This window comes from Boleophthalmus pectinirostris, unplaced genomic scaffold (assembly GCF_026225935.1).
Source record: "Boleophthalmus pectinirostris isolate CB_2022bp ecotype Guang Dong unplaced genomic scaffold, ASM2622593v1 HiC_scaffold_8, whole genome shotgun sequence".
NCBI lineage: Eukaryota > Metazoa > Chordata > Actinopteri > Gobiiformes > Gobiidae > Boleophthalmus > Boleophthalmus pectinirostris.
The window spans coordinates 36455212-36474320 of record NW_026571515.1 but is presented as its reverse complement, the minus strand read 5'-3'; the positions used below and the strand labels follow the sequence as shown (position 1 = coordinate 36474320).

The window sequence follows — 19109 nt, the reverse complement described above, 5'->3', positions numbered from 1 at the left end:
CCGACCCGTTCAAACCTGTACACACACGTTACAGTAAATCTGAGGAGTGGCTTCAATTTAACGCCATTCAACTAAATCCTATCAATTATTTATTAAACCAACAACCAATCAGAGCATGGATTCAGCCCGGAGACCCGCCCTTGTCTCCCCTCCAATCCTCCCACATCACAGCCCAATGTTTTGGTCTGGATTCTTGGTTCTTTTGCGCAGCGTGGCAAGCAAGAGCTGTACCTTTGCGCATAGACACGTACCCCCTCCAAATCGCGTTAAATTGTAGCGTTTTTATAGAATTTTACCACTTTTAATTCGTATTTTTTAACCTGGGATTATTGTTAACGAAAAATAGCCGCTTCCTTAGTCATTCGGCGTCATGACTTTCCCCAAAACCGCCTTCTTTTTTAGTTGAATGGAACCCTACGTTCCCTGCGTCGCTCGCGTTTGGCACAGTTTCGCCTCTCCTTTTCGCTGCTACTGCTCCGAACTATCACGCAGGACTTTTGAATCCCGTGGACCTCTTCGTACGCGATTTTATTAATGGTTTAACCGCGAAAAATCCTTCTTCTTCAGTCTGAGGAGCTGCAAAAGAAGAGACAGCCACCACGACGCCAGCAGATCTCCCATAGTGTGAACTACAGGGTAAGCAACTTCATTTCTGTGCTTTTGGCTTGCCTGCTCGTGTTTGAGATTTGGTACTGCAAGAAGGTGTTAGAAATGGGACAAGCCGATCACTGTAATACCCAGTTTAGCATGAAAAAGCCGTATTGTACTAGTTTGTGCGTTTTTCTTGTGGTTTTAATCTTTCTGTAGCCTGCGTTTTGGCATTGCTGCTTTTAAAGGCGAGATTTGTATATTGCAATAATGTGTTCAAAGTTACTCATCGACTATGCTTATTTTAAAATACATTGAGGAAGCATTAGGTGTACATTAATTGTAGTTTTTCTTATGGTTTTAGGGTAAACTAACTTGGAGGTCTGCTGCACTGTTGTAAAGAGCGAGCTTGAATAACTAGGCTACTGCAGTTATGTGGTGAAAGATACTTGGAGTACTTTATCAAGTTTTCTATGTACACCTGCCAAAGCCTTTTTCTTTTATTGGTGCTAAAATAATTGTGACGCTATAAAAAGAAAAAAAAAAAAAAACGCTTTTGGAACGTCCTCTTATGTTCACCCTTACTTTAAAGATGCACTGTGTAACTTTTCAGGTGAGGCTTTTCTCCATGGAGAATGTTATTGCTTTGCCTGGAATGTTCCGCAGTTTGGCTTTAAACTTATCTTTTGCCTGTTGTCAATTCTAAGTGTTTTAATTGCCAAAAAAAAACAAAAAACAAAACTTGAATAACATCCATTTTTACTATAAGCACGGCAGGGTCACCTCTCCACAGATCTGACCTGCTGTACTGATGTTTCTATTAATCATGATGGAATCAGCTGGACCCTGAATTGTACTCTTCATGAAAGTTAGTTAATTAATATACATATTAAAAAACATGTTTTCATTATATATTGTATTAATTACAAATGGAAGTTACATTATATCTCAGCACATTTGTTCATACATACAAACAAAACATGCAAAAATGATGTGGTCTCAAAACATACACAAAGTGATTCTGAAGGATTTTTGAACAAATTCTGTAGCTTTTTAAGTTTCTTGTGTTGCGCTGCTTACAAATTATATTCATGGCAGCACATAAGAAAATAATAATTTCTTCCCAAATCAACAGTTACAGATGCTATAGATCATTGTTTCCCAAAGACTGGTTCACGACCCTCAGGTGGATTGCAAGGGATTTTTTTGGGGTCGCCTTGTCACGATCTGTATGTAGGTCTGCAATATACAGTTCTACAGACTTATTTTGTATTTATTACTGGTTCAATTGAATGTTGAAAAGAAAAAGAAATGGGCTACATTTAATGTCCAAATAGGCAACTTCTGGATCCTCTTACTGCTGCTTCAGTTACTGTTTTTCATTGTTTAAAACTTGAGTCATACTAATTGTTCAGAAAGACACGATCACTCAGTCAACAATAAAATATGGTCCAAATATGCTCAAATCCACCTTTATTTTATGATTTACAAAAAATGTCTGCTGACTTGGGTCGCGAAGTTTTGTGACTTTTAAAATATGAGTCCTCAGAAAAAAAGTTTGGGAAACACTGGTCTAGATGCTATAAAATTATTTAAAATACAACTTCATAGTAAACATCTGCGAACAGATGAGGATTCTATTGATATTACAGACTTCGGAAAGATCAGTAAAATGACAAACAAGGGCTGACATTTGGTTTTTCCACATTCACATTTCATTTTGATATAGAATGCTGATTTCCTAACTCAGTACATCACGCACTAAAGGTCGGCAAGTCACCCGTATGCCACCCAAGAGAAGGCGGCGCCCGGAGAGAGGAGGGGACGTTCAAGCCGAGAGAATGGGACGCTTGAGCTGGGATTCGTCATGACAGAAAAAAATACTACTACTACTCGTAATTCTCCTAGTGGCATCACCAGCTTGTCTGTTGGAAGATAACTTTGTCTAATGCCATACTGCGGAACATTCCAGACATAGCATCTAACGCAACATGTCCGTAGAGACTGCCAGGTGCCCTACCCTCCCACAGAAGTTTCATAATGACCTTTTAAATTGCAGTTTTAGGTTTCATGTCATTTTCATATGGACTTTAAAGCATAATTCTTACAGTTGTATGGAGTTCCTTTTTCTATAGCCTATCAATTTGTATCGAGCACAGACACTGACAGTTGTGGAGTCTACGAACAGGTGACGTGTAAATACATGTTTGGACTTGCTCGGTTCAAATGCCTCAGATTTTTGCTCCCATAGCTCCACACACACTCTCTGCTGTCATATGTTTAGGATTAGGCCCTCTCCCACTCCACAAAACCACCATATTCTCTTCAGATTCTATTATTAGACAAAAGAATTAGAAGTAACTCAGTAAGTGGTCATTATTTAAGGGTGGGCGTCCTGCTTCCATGCGCTTTTGGCTTCATTCAGTCACTGGAGAACAAACTAACCTCTTGCGAGCTTTTAGCCGTGTTATAATACCTGGAGTTGTGTTCCAAATCGAAAGGTCAAAATGTTCTGTTCCAGCCTGCGATGTCATGAGGTGGTGGTTTTCAAGTTAACTGCTCTTTTTTACTTTTAGTTCAGTAGAGACTGACAGTTCCAGGGCTGAAACCATCTAAATGATTCTAGTGAAGGTTTATGGAGTTTAAAAACACAGTGGAGCTCATCGTGTATTACCACATGACATCACAAGGGGTGTTATCTGTTTGAGAGAAGAACTCGGCCTAATTATGCAACTCCAGGTATGTTTGTGATGAGGAAACAACATTATAACATAGATCAGATAATAGTTAATGTGCAAAGCTTTGAATGTGCAAAAACATCAAAATATCGTGAGACTAAATTTGATACAGTATCACTATCATAGGTTGTTGTATCAGTATTGCCAAGAGTATTTTAAGTATCTTCTTAGCTATTTTTTTTTGTGAGCATGCTGCAGTTTTGGTGCTTATTTTGCAGAAGGACAATGACAGTTTTGATGATTAAAACAGATGTACAGTATTTTGCATTAACTTTGCACAAGTATTGGTTTAATGAAGAAATCTTGTTCTAAAAATTTATTTGGTTCTTAAAAAACAGCAACATACTCAGAGTATCATGTGAAAATGTATTGATTATCACATGTATCACCATATCGTTATAATATTATATCGTGAGCACATGTCTTAGTCCACCAAGAATTTATTTAGTTGACTTCTCTAGTTTTGACTTGTACTTCTGTTTTCTTTTATTTTTCACTTGAACAAATTTGGTTCCTCCTCCCCCTAAGTCAGGCATGTCCAAACTATGGCCCGAGAGCCAAATGTGACCCCCAGACAAATTTTTCTCGACCCTCAGACTTCCAAGTGAATTGGCCCAAATTACCTTGCATCAATTAAATATTCACTTTTTACTGCAGGTTTTTTAAAATCTACTGTGATAAAGCTAATATTTAATATTTAGTGTGTGGTTTTAAGGATCTTAGCATGAATTAAGACTGTGGCTCATTCTAATGTGTTAAACATGCACATATGTCACCAGCCCTCTGCTTTGTCTGTGTTTAGATATGTGGCCCTAGATGAAAAAAGTTTGAACACCCTTTCCCTAAGTCAATTCTGAAAACAAATTATTTAATTCTAATTACAGTGTTCCATGCAAAATAGGCATTCTTAGCATGAGTGGGGTTTCCTCTCCACAGGTCTGACCCATAACTTGGCCTTTATTGATCCACAAGGGAAATTTCTTGGACACAGTAGCTCACACATCACAATATAATATAATAACAAAGAGAAAACATGTAAATAGTAATAATAAATTATAAGTAAGTAACAAAAAAAGAAAAAAAATAGCATGAAACTATTGTCAAATAAGGCATAGTTATGTTAAGTTTTATTTTGGATGTTTTCGTTCCATTGAAAAACATACTGGAATCCTCCCTGCTGTGAGCGGACTTGCATCTCCACAAACCTGATTGATTATTTGGCCTGGAGGAGGGCCTCTTCCTGGTTGTCTCCATGGAAATGTTCTTCCACAGTATGGCATTAAACTTATCTGTCTCCGTGGAGAATGTTCTGAAGTATGGATTTAACTTTCTATTTCCAGGTGCCATGCCAGCATCAGAAAGTGTTCAACAGTATATCATTAAACTTAAAGCAACATTCCTGGCAATGCAGTTACATCTGCATGACGATAAGCAAGTGACACATGTTACGCAATGCACCTTTTAATCAGATTCATCACGAAAATAGTAGACTTTCCTCTTTCAGTAAAATCTGATTGCTGGTAAGCGCTATCAGTTTGATATCATGAGAAACTAGAAGCTTGTAATGTTCAAATACCTCCCAGAGAGTCTGTTTTTCCATGTTGCATTCATGTGACATGGTTCTTATCGGTGAGTTTGAGATATGACACTTTGCACAGCTCTCTGTACCAGGCTCTACCGCTTTAACCCTCATGTTCCTGCAGCTCTTTGATCTGCCTATAGCATCAATATTTAGTGGAACTGTCACCATATAGTCAGCATTTTAGTCACTCTTGCAGTTATAGGCACCTGATTTTTACCTTTTTTTTGTTTATATAAAGTGAAAACCAGAACTAGTTCATTTTAAACTGTTTGCAATGGTCCAAAGTTATTCTTCCATCAATATTATCCATATAATTCTCCACAATGAGTTTATAAGCGCTTTCACAACTCTCAGAGACCAAAGCGTTTTTCTTTTTGCCATTATTGTAAATTAGACACCAACTAGCATTCTAACACACACTTCTCGGATAGTTCATGAGTCACAACTATCAAATAAGAAAAGCTAACAATTTATTTAGTCTTCTACAAATAGCAAAATAGTAAAATCTAATCACAGTACTTTTTAGAAAAATTGCAAATAGAAAGTGAGCATGGGTGTGCTTCCAGCTCTATCAATTCTGGTTCTAATTGACTTTACACTGAAAAATTTTCACCCCTCTATCTGTAAGTGCTGCTGTGAGCCTCATGATTTTGGTCTTAAAATATTCCTATTAACCTGCTCTACATGATCCTGGTGTTTTTATTTTGCTGTTTTGCCCATAAGTAATTTATTTTTCCTTGGCTTCAAATTCGCCCCTGTAACTGCAAGCCTAGGTGAGCTTCATTTGACTGGAGCTGAATGCCATGGGTGACGTCACACTCCCTTAGTCCACTTTTTCATACACTCTATGATCTCTATCTAGTGTATGACTGATTGGCTAATTGCAGGAGACATGTGGTTTGGACTTTGTCGTATTGTGGACCCCACAGAGGACCCTAATGCTGGCTGGAATCCTGTGAATGCTGCAGGGAAATCTCCTTCATGTTTACGTCGACTCAGAGCGGCTCTCAGGACTCACATTCCTCCTAATTGGCCCAAAGTGCGGTGAGGGCTGGTGCTTGTATCTTGTGTAGTGAGGGCTGGCGCTCTGTGGGTGAGGGCTGGTACTTTGTGCGGTGAGGGCTGGTGAGGGCTGGTGCTTGTGTCTTGTGAGGTGAGGGCCGGAACTTTGTGAGGTGGGTGCCGGCGCTCTGTACGCTGAGGATTGGTGCTCTGTGCGGTGAGGGCCACTTCTTTGTGCGGTGAGGGCCGGTCCTTTGTGCAGTGAGGGCCATTCCTTTCTGCAGTAAGGAACAGTGAGGGCTGGTGCTCTGTGCAGTGAGGACTAGTGCTTTGTGCGGTGAGGACCAGTGAGGGCTGGTGCTTGTGTTTTGTGTGGTGAGGGCTGGTGCTCTGTGCGATGAGGGCCGGTTCTTTGTGCGGTGAGGACCGGTGCTCTATACGGTGAGGGCTGGTGCCTTGTGCAGTGAGGGCTGGTGCTCTGTGCAGTGAGATCCAGTGCTTTGTGCGGTGAGGTCCAGTGCTTGTGTCTTGCGCGGTGATTGCTGGTGCTTTGTGCGATCAGGGCCAGTGCTTTGTGCGGTGATGTTCAGTGAGGGCTGGTGCTTGTGTCTTGTGTGGTGAGGGCCGGTGCTTGGTGGACTCATCACTCACATCAATGCAGCTCTTGTTTCCTTCAGTCCAGAGAGAGACTTTTAATGTGTCACTTCCATTTTGAGAACAGGCTTTGTGCAACTCCTCACAAAGTCTATAAAGGACTTAAAGATGCATTGTGTAACTTTTCTTCATGGAGATGTTATTGCGTTGTCTGGAGTCACAATCACAATTTGAGTTGATGCAATTGCAGCTAATCGTCAAGGCTGCAGTTTTTGAAGTACCATCATTTCCTCCACAAACCAGAAAGTCTTATTGTGCATAAAAACTACCAACCCTGTAGTTTAGATCCGTAAAACATGCTCTAAAATGTATTAGTTTCAGTTCCTCTTTCAGTCTTTTTGCCCATTCTTGTGCAATTTGAATTTAATCCAACTATCAAAACATAAATTTCAGTTCTAATTACTGAAATGTCCAAAAAATGTCATATTTTTCTGGAATGGTTCCGGTCTGTGCTTGGACATGTGGGCGCTGTGTTTGATCCTGTGTGACCCTGTAGTGCTCTTGTGCTTTAAACAGCTGTGTCCAGGGCTTTGCTGACATCATCTGATCTCCTCTGTCCCACTTTCTTTGGGTCAGATCAGGATGAAATGGCTCTAGTTCAGAGGCATATTGTTACGCTGATGTTTTCATGTGAAGATGTGGGTTTTTGGACACAGAAGAAAGAGCAAGGGACAGATTAAGAGCGAGTGGAAGACAGAGAGTGAGAGACAGAGAGTGGAAGACAGAGAGTGAGAGCCAGAGAGTGAGAGCCAGAGAGTGAGAGCCAGAGAGTGAGAGCCAGAGAGTGAGAGCCAGAGAGTGAGAGCCAGAGAGTGAGAGCCAGAGAGATACAGAGAGTAAGGGGCAAAGAGCAAGGGACGGAGTAAGAGACAGAGAGTGGAAGACAGAGAGTGGAAGACAGAGAGTGGAAGACAGAGAGTGAGAGACAGAGAGTGAGAGACAGAGAGTGAGAGACAGAGAGTGAGAGACAGAGAGTGAGAGACAGAGAGTGAGAGACAGAGAGTGAGAGACAGAGAGTGAGAGACAGAGAGTAAGGGACAGAGAGTAAGGGACAGAGTGACAGAGACAGAGCAAGAGACAGAGAGCGAGAGACCAAGAGAGACAGAGAGTGAAAGAGAGACAGAGAGTGAAAGAGAGACAGAGAGTAAGGGACAGAGAGTAAAGGACAGGGAGTGAGAGACAGAAAGGGACAGAGACTGACAGGGACAGAGAGTGACAGAGACAAAATAGTGGCAAAGACAGAGAGAGAGAGACACACAGGCACAGAGTGAGACACAGAGACAAAGAGAAAGAAGGAGAGAGAGACAGAGAGGCTTTTGAAGTGGAGCTGACTCTTATTTATGTCAGCTAAAATGAAAATGTGTGTGATCTACGTTAAGAAGACGGTATAGTGCCTCCTCATTGTCTAACTTTGCCTATGAAATTAAGATAGTGAACAACTCTCCCTTTTAGTGTCTAGATACTAAAAAAATAATAGACCCAATACTGATTTTGATCCAAATGACCCAAATGATCATTATAAAAGCTCTTTTTTTTTAGACAATTGCAATTTTCCATACAAAATAGTAGTATTCATTCATTATACCAGACTGTATTTATAAAGAGACATGACCTGCTAGCCGCCGTGTTCCAAATAGGAAGTGAAAATGGGTGCACTTTCGGCTTCATCATCTCTGACTCCAATTCACTTTGTATTGAAAAAAATTGTCATAAAATGTTCGTATTGAAAAACAGTGTCTTAAAATTTTTGTATTAACCCACTCTACATGGGGTTTTTATTTCACTATTTTGTCTATAAATGAATTTCTATTTCTAATTTGGATCTCGGTTCCAAATTCGCTCTATAACTGCTGACCTCTGTGAGCTTCATTTGACTGGAGACAATCTCTTTGGGCGATATCACACTCACTTAGTCTACTACTTTGGGTCTTACACTACTTCTGGTAAAATTACAGATGAAACTGTGTCTATACCTGCTCAAATGAGAATCTAGAATCAGTACTAGTTTTAGTATCGATTAGCATTTGATTTTCAATACTTTCAACAACCCTGCTCCCTTTTACATATGAACATTTCAGATACTTATTGTGTAGTTTGTAATAACAATAACGACATTCTGATTTTGAAGGCATTAATTAAATAGTGGGGCTGGGCCTTTCCTCATTCACAATTGAGGTCACGAGTCAGTGTGTAATATAGGCTACAGTGTAATGTGTAATTACAGTGTAACATGTCAACAATAAAGAATAAACCATGTTTTAATTGGAAGATATTGCACCAGTTGCACAGTAATGTTGATACTGAACAGAACTAGCCATCATTTCCATCATATAATGTTTTTTAAAGGAGGAGATGATAGGAATTTTCAAATTTGTTTGAGTAGTTGTGGATAATTCTTTCAGTTTCTGAGCCAGAAAAGCCCATGTTTGAAGAGCCATCATTTTCTAGTTCAATAAAAAAAATTTTTTTCCAAAAACAAATCAGATGACTCCCAATATTAATTTTCCTGAAAATAAACAAAACATTTAGCCCCAGTAACACCCCAGTTACTCCAGAGTTTTGCCTCTGCACGTGGCACCAGGACACCCTAGGCCGGAGGTCGATGATCGACTTTGTAGTCGTGTCATCTGATCTCTGGCCGCGTGTCTTGGACATTCGGGTGAAGAGAGGGGCTGAGCTGTCAACTGATCACCACCTGGTTGTGAGTTGGGTTCGCTGGCGGAGGAGGAAACCGGAAAGACCTGGCAGGCCCAAGTGTGTAGTGAGGGTCTGGCGGAGCCCTCTGTCAGAGGGACTTTCAACTCGCACCTCCGGGAGGACTTCTCCCGGATTCCGGGGGAGTCTGGAGATATGGAGTCCGAGTGGGCTTCATTCTCGGCCTCTATTGTCGATGCGGCTGCTCGGAGCTGTGGGCGTAAGGTCTGTGGTGCCTGTCGCGGCGGCAATCCCCGAAGCCGGTGGTGGACACCGGAAGTAAGGGATGCCGTCAACTGAAGAAGGAGTCCTATCGGGCCTTGCTGGCTCGGGGGACTCCTGAAGCAGCTGACGGGTACCGGCGGGCCAAGCGTGCTGCAGCCCTTGCGGTTGCGGAGGCAAAAACTCGGAGCTGGGAGGAGTTCAGGGAGGCCATGGAGAAGGACTATCGGACGGCCTCAAAGAGATTCTGGCAAACCGTCCGGCGCCTCAGGAGGGGGAAGCAGTTCTTCGCCAAAACTGTTTACAGTGCGGGGGGAGAGCTGTTGACCTCGACTGGGGACGTTGTCCGGCGGTCGGAAGGAATACTTTGAGGATCTCCTCAATCCCACCGTCACGTCTTCCGAGGAGGAGGCCAAGGCTGGGAACTCGGAGGCGGACTGATCCATCACCCGGGCTGAAGTCACTGAGGTGGTTGGAAAGCTCCTTGGTGGCAAGGCTCCGGGGTTGGATGAGATCCGCCCTGAGTACCTTAAGTCTCTGGATGTTGTGGGGCTGTCTTGGCTGACACGCCTCTTCAACATCGCGTGGCGGTCGGGAACAGTACCTCTGGACTGGCAAACCGGGGTGGTGGTCCCTCTGTATAAGAAGGGGGACCGGAGGGTGTGCTCCAACTATAGGGGGATCACACTCCTCAGCCTTCCTGGTAAGGTCTATGCCAGGGTACTGGAGAGGAGAATCCGGCCGATAGTCGAACCTCAGATCCAGGAAGAGCAGTGTGGTTTTCGTCCTGGCCGTGGAACACTGGACCAGCTCTTACACTCTCCATAGGGTGCTCGAGGGTTCATGGGAGTTTGTCCAACCAGTCCACATGTGCTTTGTGGACTTGGAGAAGGCATTCGACCGTGTCCCTCATGGTGTCCTGTGGGGGGTGCTCTGGGAGTATGGGGTCCAGGGCCCTTTGCTAAGGGCTGTCCGGTCCCCTGTATGACCGGAGCAGGAGCTGTGTTCGCATTGCCGGCAGTAAGTCAGACCTGTTCCCGGTGCATGTTGGACTCCGCCAGGGCTGCCCTTTGTCACCGGTTCTGTTCATTGTGTTTATGGACAGAATTGCTAGGCACAGTCAGGGGCTGGAGGGGGTCCGGTTTGGGGACCACAGGATCTCATCTCTGCTGTTTGCGGATGATGTTGTCCTGTTGGCTTCATCGAACCAGTACCTGCAATGTGCACTGGGGCGGTTTGCAGCCGAGTGTGAAGCGGCTGGGATGAAGATCAGCTCTTCTAAGTCTCAGGCCATGGTTCTCGACTGGAAAAAGGTGGCTTGCCCTCTCCGGGTGGGTGGGGAGTCTTTGCCTCAAGTGGAGGAGTTCAAGTATCTCGGGGTCTTGTTCACGAGTGAGGGGAGGACGGAACGTGAGATTGAAAGGCGGATCGGTGCAGCTTCGGCAGTGATGCGGTCGCTGTATCGGACCGTTGTGGTGAAGAGGGAGCTGAGCCGAAAGGCAAAGCTCTCGATTTACCGGTCAGTCTTCGTTCCTACTCTCACCTATGGTCATGAGCTCTGGGTAGTGACCGAAAGGACGAGATCGCGGATACAAGCGCTTGAAATGAGTTTCCTTCGCAGGGTGACTGGGCGCTCCCTTAGAGATAGGGTGAGGAGCTCAGTCACACGGGAGGAGCTCGGAGTAGAGCCGCTGCTCCTCCATGTCGAGAGGAGCCAGTTGAGGTGGCTCGGGCATCTGTTCCGGATGCCTCCTGGGCGCCTCCCTCGGGAGGTGTTCCGGGCATGTCCCTCCGGGAGGAGGCCCCGGGGAAGACCCAGGACACGCTGGAGGGACTATGTCTCTCGGCTGGCCTGGGAACGCCTCGGGGTCCCCCCGGAGGAGCTGGAGGACGTATCTGGGGTGAAGGAAGTCTGGGAGTCCCTGCTTAGGCTGCTGCCCCCGCGACCCGGCCCCGGATAAGTGGACGAAAATGGATGGATGGATGGATCTTGCCTCTGCTCCAAACCACACACGTTTACTGACAGAGGACTTGGCTGTAGATATCTCCATTAAAAAGCTGATCATTGACTATTAAACATGACTGAACCTCGATTCAGTTGGATTAAAACTCGTGTGATACAGTGAAGAGAGATGGGCCATTCTCTAAGCTTCTCAATATTTCATGTAAAACTGGACTCGTGTCGTTTGGCCCAGATTTGGTGTTGATTCTTTTCTGTTGTGTTGAAGCACATATGCGACTGCCACCTGTTCACTGAGAGTCTCAGAGTGTAACAGTGTGTGAATATTGTGCTTTTGTTTCTTCCTCCATGACAGTTCAAGCAGACTCACTGTTGATGTAAAATGCAAGGATGCACCAATCCAGCTTCATCTGTTCCAATACCAATGTTGATAGTTTGGCATTAAGTATCTGCAAATTCCCAACACCAGTTTATAGACCAGCATGGGATATTGACCGATATCTTAGAACTGATCTGATCCATCAAAATGTTCAATATTGACACAGATATCTGGTACCAGTATCGTATCTGTACATTCTTAGTAAAGTGAAGGTGGAACAGAGCTGAATCTGAAAATATCTAATTGCGATTTTCTGTAAGCATTGTGATTATATTTGAACTTTTTTTAATATTATGTTTTAGTAATAGGATTCTGTTCAAAGTTCATCTTAAACATATGTTAAAGAGGAGAGTCTGACCTTTTCATTGAGCCTTTCCGCTGACAAATGTAAGAGATACTGGGAGAAATGGGTTTGTTATATTATGTAGGGCCCAACCGATATATCTGGTACATTGGAAACATATCTTGCTGATATGGCCCAATATTTCACGTGGGCAGCTTATACTTCGTTGTAAAGCTTAGACTCTCTACATTATGTTCATTTAATCCAATTTACAGACTGATAAATGTCCTAATATGTGGCTCCTCATAAGTGTTTATCTGCGGAGTAATTTGTCTGTGTCTATGGCCGTACTGTCCCTGAACAGTGTCTATATTTGAAGTATATATTTTACTGGACCTGCATTGATATGTAAATGAGCTGTGAATAGACGTGTGAATAATCGACATTTACACATATCATTAATTACTGTGGTGCGCAGCATTTACGGCTGAAGGCTAATAGTGGTAGTTTACTTTATTTGTTAGGTGCTAGAATGTGATGCAAAAATGGCATTGGGCCGACCTACTGTCTGTAAATATGACGTAAAGACACAGAATAACAATAAATGTTGCCTAAATAAACCCAATTTAAAATCCACTAGAGCCTAAATATAGCTGCAATTATATTGGCTATCGTCACCTCCAACTCCCATTTTATCAGTTTCATATCAACCGCAACAAAATCCATATCGGCTAGGCCCTGATATTATGTTGGATACGAATGTAACGATATCCAAGTGTCACGATACGATATCTTCATGGTATGAACCTCATGGTACAATATTTATTGCAATATTGTGGGAAAGCTCGCGATATGGTGGGGAGGCTCACATTAGGGATGTAATAATATCCATATCGATGTTTTCACGATATACATCTCTCGGTACGATATTTATTATGATACTTTGTGGAGGCTAAACAGCTAAAACTGTTAATATGGGACTTTTTCCTTTTTAAAATGCCTTGACAAGATTTAATCCAAAGAGCCAAGTCTTAAAAGTGCTTTGAACTGTTATTTCTTCTTGTAGTTTGCACTGAAATGGAGCAAAGGATCATGGTCTATGTAGTTCTCTCTGTCTTTTTTTTAGCTATTGCTGCACCATAACTCTTAATTTAAACAAAGAGACTTGTAATTCAATATATTGCCATGGCCCACAATATTATTGTGAGAACTTTGACAATACGATATCACAATATTTCAGTTATTGTTACATCCTTAATGTTAGATATACTGTATATATGATGCATTAGATGTATCTATTCTATTTGTTATTGAAACGATTATTCTTTTTATTATTTTGGTACCTGCTCTTTCTTGATGCTCTGTATTGTTTGTGGTCTGCTGTGTTTGTTTGTTTTTTAATATGCAACAAAATCTTTAAAATGCTCAGTAAAAATAAAGTATTAAAAAATGAAATCTGAACTGACAAACTAATACAAGAATCACATTTCAGAGCATGTTTGTACAGATCTAAACTAGAGGGTGAGCAGTTTTTATGCAGAATCAGACAGGAGATTGTGTTGTTTGAGGAGGAAATCATGGTACTTAAAATAATAGCAGCCTTTGTCATTTGCTAATTGCGTCCCCTCGTATTGCGACAGCGATTAATCTTGCAGTCTTAGTTTGCACTAGACTAGAACCACCCCCAGGCCCAAACCTGCAGAGCTTCAGATGAGTTTGTGCGACTCAGGATCTATATACAAAAGATTCAGTCAGAGTTAAATAGCCTACTAAATACTCTCTAAAAACATAATATTTAAGGATGCACCGATATGATACTAGTATCGGTTATCGCCTTCCAAATATCAGTTGAGCTGATATCCTGGTGGACATATAAATTGTTCTAATAAGACTATTTACTGGTCAGAGTTTGCCCAGAAAGTCGTTTTGTGGTTACTTGTGGGATAAATAACAGTCACGTAACACATTTGGATCAATTTTGTATTATTTTATTTTTGTTTTAAGGAAATTGGTGTGGATTTTAGTCTCAGCACTGGTATCTGTTGATATCAGCAAATACGTAAACTGATAGTATCAGAATCGGCACTGGAACTGAAAAAGCTTCTTTATGCCCACAACTTTCCCCTGGTGAAGTTATAGATGATTAACCCTATTCAGCTTGTACTATGGGAGTTGATGGTACAATCATTTCCATTGTAGTTATTGACTTTTCAATGTTACTTGTATTCGAGCACTGATCACTCTGCCAGATTTTTACTATGTTTAAAAATGTGAAAAACAGAACTCGTTCATTTGAAACAGTTTACAGTGGTCCAGAGTTCTTCCTCACTTATCTTATGCATTCTGAGCATCTTAATTATTCACCCCAATGAGTTTATAAGCACTTTTCGCAGCCTTCAGAAACCAGAGCAGAGTTTTGCTAACAACACCTATCATGCTAACACAAACTTCCTGACTATCACACAGTAAAATGCATTTATTTTTGTTTTAAGGAAATGAATGAGGTTTTTAGTCTCTGCACTGGTATCGGTTGATATTGGGCATCGGCAAATACTTACTTGTGGCCATATCGGCTTGTCAAAGCCTGATCCCGTCAGATCTCAGAAGCTAAGCAAGGCCGGGCTTGGTTAGTACTTGGATGGGAGACTGCTGGGAAAATCAGGTGCCACAGGGGGGCGCCAGTTGCAAAAACTGTTGTTGTGTCTTTAAGCAAGGCACTTCACCCACATTGCCTAGTATGAAAGTGGTGTGTGCTTGAGTGATGGTGGTAGTCAGAGGGACTGATGGCGCCAATTGGCAGCCACACTTTAGTCAGTCTGCCCCAGGTCAGCTGTGGCTACAGTAGTAGCTTACCACCACTGGGTATGGAGGGAATGAATAATGATCTGTAAAGAGTCTTTGTGAAAAGCGCTATATAAATAAAAAACTTACTTACGTACTTACTTTAACTAACTCATAGTATCAGAATCTGCATCGGAACTTAAAAAGCTGGACTAGCGCAATAAAATGCACGTAGACAGCACACAGTGGACTTATTTTGACCTCAAGAGCTGCTCATACAATATATCTGTACTGGGACAAGACACATTCAGCTCAAATACATGCGGGGGAAAGAATCGGGTACAGACTCTTTTAATTGAATGAGTGAATAATAAAGATCAGTTGTGTGTCCTCTTTGTGCTGAGCCTGTTTGAATGGAGCTTCAGATGGTTTGATACAGTCTAACAGAGGAGGTCTTGTCTCTGTATGCGAGGTCCATGGGTGCTTCCGGTCCCCGCGCTCTGGGAGGGTTCTGGGTGACACTGAGCACCCATCTCCCCCTGAATCCCCCCTCTGTTTGGTGCAGCGTGCACGGACAGGCCTGTGACTCGGGGCGCCTTCTCGCCAGCACCCTTGGGTCCTTGTGACAGGAAAAGGGTCTGTGGTATTTTGAATGAGAGATGCTTTGTGTGGGTGCAGCTGTGGATGGGAGGATGAGAGGGAGGAGGAGAGAGAAGAGGAGAGAGAGAGGGCAAGAAGTGTACAAATCTGAAAAAATACCATGGAGAAGTTATTCATAAATTTGGCTGGAATTAGCTCTGAATAGTAGTGTCACAAAACTAAAATCTCCAACTCGATTTCGATAATAAGGAATTGACTCAGTTCTAAATAAACACTGATTACGATACTATTTTCAAAGCAAAATTATAGTACTCTTTTTATGTTACCATGTGCTCTTATTATTCTGATAAAGCTCAAATACTTATTAGGAAAGCTCAAATTTTGTCGTGTAAATTTGAGTTTTCTAGTTGCTCAAATGAATGTCTAGTTTTAGTATCGATTAGTATCTGATTTTTCGATACTTTGACAACCCTAACTCTGAACAATATTGTTAAAAACTCATAAGCTGATTGTTACTTGGCAGCTGATGTTATCAACGTTTTTTCGGGGGTGATGCTAACTAGAGGCATTGCTCTGTCTAAAGATCTGTCACTCAAGTTAAGAGTTTTAGCTTTGTTTTAACACAATCTGACCAGAAAGAACTGATTTAGCTGATTTTTTTATATTAAGTCTCTCACAAATTACATTACTGTCACTCTGGCCTTTGTGTTGAAAATCAAACGCCTAAACACGACCATGAAGATTCCTTAAAAATCTACTTTAAAGGTGCACTGTGCAAGTTTTCTGGTGGAGTGTCGGTCACCTTAGCCTGATTCATCAGATGGTTTCACGTCGTGGACACTGTCTGACCTCGCTGCGTTAGGATTCGTTCGCTCGGCATTAGGCGGGTACTTTTATTTATTTAAGCAATCGCTGCTGTTTGGTTGTGACGTATGTAATGCACCAAATCGCGTAGGAAGAAGGGCAATAATGTCTTTCCCCTTGATAAAATTCACCAAACATTCTCTTTGTTCTGGCTTTAAATCCTCGATCTCGGGAATCGTTGCCAACACAGAATGTATGCCTTCGTCTACATTCATCTCGACGGCTTTGTTTAGTGTTGTGCTGATTCTGATACCTGACCTAGTCGCTGGAGTGAAATGTAACTGAGGGGAGGCACTAGGACGTTTGTGAAGAGAAAACCATTTCCAGAGACTTCCAGAGTCCAGGGTTTGTAGCTGTTGACAAAGCAAAGGGTAGATACTTTGAGGATTTGAGTATAAAATATGAAACAATATTTAGTTGAGTTCTTTCACTTTTTTTCTTTGCTATGTAATTCCATATACCTTGCTTCCTATATTTGATTCTTCAGTTTTATCTCCAGTGTTTAAAATAGCAAACAAAGATATAAAGATGAGTTTCGTCTCAGTCTATTGTTCCGCATTGCTGCAATTGTCTGAAATTGAGATTCGTACGGTCACGATTTGAGGTTTGAACGAGGATCTATTTGTGAAAACCATCTAATTTCGTGCCTCTAATTTAAGGCAGTGAGGATTTGTGGGCGACTGCAGTGACTTTTCTTTGCAAAAACAATTCTCACTTTTTAAACACTTTCCAAAATGTATTTTAGTCCAACAATCTTGCAGTAATTAAAAAAAGACCTAATTTGTTGTGAGTGAGTACACAAATACTATGATGTTTTGCCTGGTCTTTTGAACTGATATTAAAGGTGCAATGTGTAACTTTTCAGCTCATTATTTTTTTGGAGATGCTATTGTTTTTCTTCGATTGTTCCACATTATGGCATTAAACTTAACTTAAAACTATCTAAATGAAGACAAGCCTGTGATGCGAGGCGAAGTTTACAGGTCAGTTCTGTGGAGAAGGCGACACTGCTCTCTTTAAGAATGAGGTTTTCCAAGGCATTTATTTCTTGCAATAAATCGAATAATTGATAAATGCAAAAGAGATATGTTTAATGCCATGTTGTGGAACATTGCAGGCGAAGAATTCACTTCTCCGTGGTGACAAGCAGGTGATGGACTCTCCACCAAAAAGTTACAGAACTAACTTCATTGTCAAAGGGAACTCTCTGCTATGAATGATCTGTACAAAAGTGCGTGAGACAGATAGAGAAACTCCATGAGCTCATTTGAATATTGAAATCAGGAGGAGGTCAACAAAGACTTAAAACATAGATGAACACTATCAATGTATTTAACTTGAAATGCCATTTGTATACACTATATTTGATACCTATTTTAATACCACTTTGTAACCAGTATGTTCTCTGCTGATAACAAAGCACCTTGTCTCCATTCAGTCAAGGCTGCCAACTCTGGAGACCTCTACAAACTAGTCTTATCATGATACTAAAATTCCAAACTCATTTTCAGTACAAAGGAATAGACAATAGAATCAGCATTAAACCATAGTACTTTCTTATATCTGTGGTCCAGGTAGGTTCCATTGTCCATGGGCGTATACTAGTCTATTTGCTCTTGTACGTTCTGATTCTAATTCTAAAACAAATACCAGCGCTTCATTTTGAGTACTTGCCGATATGATACCAAACCTTATTTTTACAGGGGTTCTCTTACAGTGTTAAATCTAATTCACTTGATATGATTTATAGACTCCCGGAAGTGTATACTGAAACTATGGTGGCACAAGTGATCCATATTTATATACTGTGCATATTTATTTAATTCTGTATTTTTAAAACAACAAGTATAAAATATAACTTTGTAGATCCATTGTTTAGACTATAGTGCAAAAATTTGACTATGGTAGGGATGTAACGATATCCAAATTGACAACTGAATATCGGTACAACATTTTCATTATATATATATCTCATGGTACGATATTTATTGAGATATTTTGTAGAGGCTGACAAAATTGTGAACATGCTACTTTTTGTTCTTTTAAAAAGCCTTGAGAAGACTTAATCCAAAAAACTAAGATTTAAACATGCTTATAGCATTTATACAATTTCTTTATGTAGTCTGCACTGAAATGGAGCAAAGGATCATGGTCAATGTAGTTCCCACAGTTTTTTTTTTTTTTAGCTATTCCTGCACCATAACTATCAATTTAAGTGAAGAGACTTGTAATTTGACATATTGTGACAGCCCACAATATTATTGTGAGACCATTGGTGATACAATATCATGATATTTAGGTTATTGTTACATCCCTACATCATAGTCTTCTCTATGATTGGGAAGCTCTGTAGACTATAGCCTACTTTTTCACAGGAATACTTAATGGGGGCTGATTATAATTTAGATAATCACCTTTTTAATATTTACTGTTTTTCTTTACAGACTGAACTCTGCACTGCTAATGAGTCACTTTTAGCATAACAGTGTTTTTATTTTTACTTCACCACAGCCACACTTTGGCCAGTATGGACAGGCTTTACCTCTTTTAAATTCTCTGAACCTGCTCTATTTGCAGACAGTCACAATGCATAAGTAAATAATCACCAGCACCACATTTGCACTATAAGCTATAAAAATCTTTTAAGACACCTAAATATATCGATCAGATAGACGAGCTGTGAGTGTCAAATAAGACACAGGGCAGTTATAATATATCAGCTAACAGTATAAGAATAAAACAATATATTAGGTCTCTGCACT

General features: G+C 41.3%; 1 protein-coding gene and 1 pseudogene across 2 annotated transcripts in view; both read left to right on the top strand.

Moving 5' to 3' along the window:
• Positions 1-184: 184 nt before the first annotated feature.
• Positions 185-19109, top strand: part of src (v-src avian sarcoma (Schmidt-Ruppin A-2) viral oncogene homolog) — a 64712-nt gene continuing 45787 nt past the window's right edge. For both annotated transcript variants that reach the window (XM_020917970.2, XM_055166242.1), the window contains exon 1: positions 185-636. The gene's annotated coding sequence lies outside the window, so the exon portion shown is untranslated. The remainder of the gene's footprint in view (positions 637-19109) is intronic.
• On the top strand, positions 14659-14776 carry LOC129412462 (5S ribosomal RNA; annotated as a pseudogene).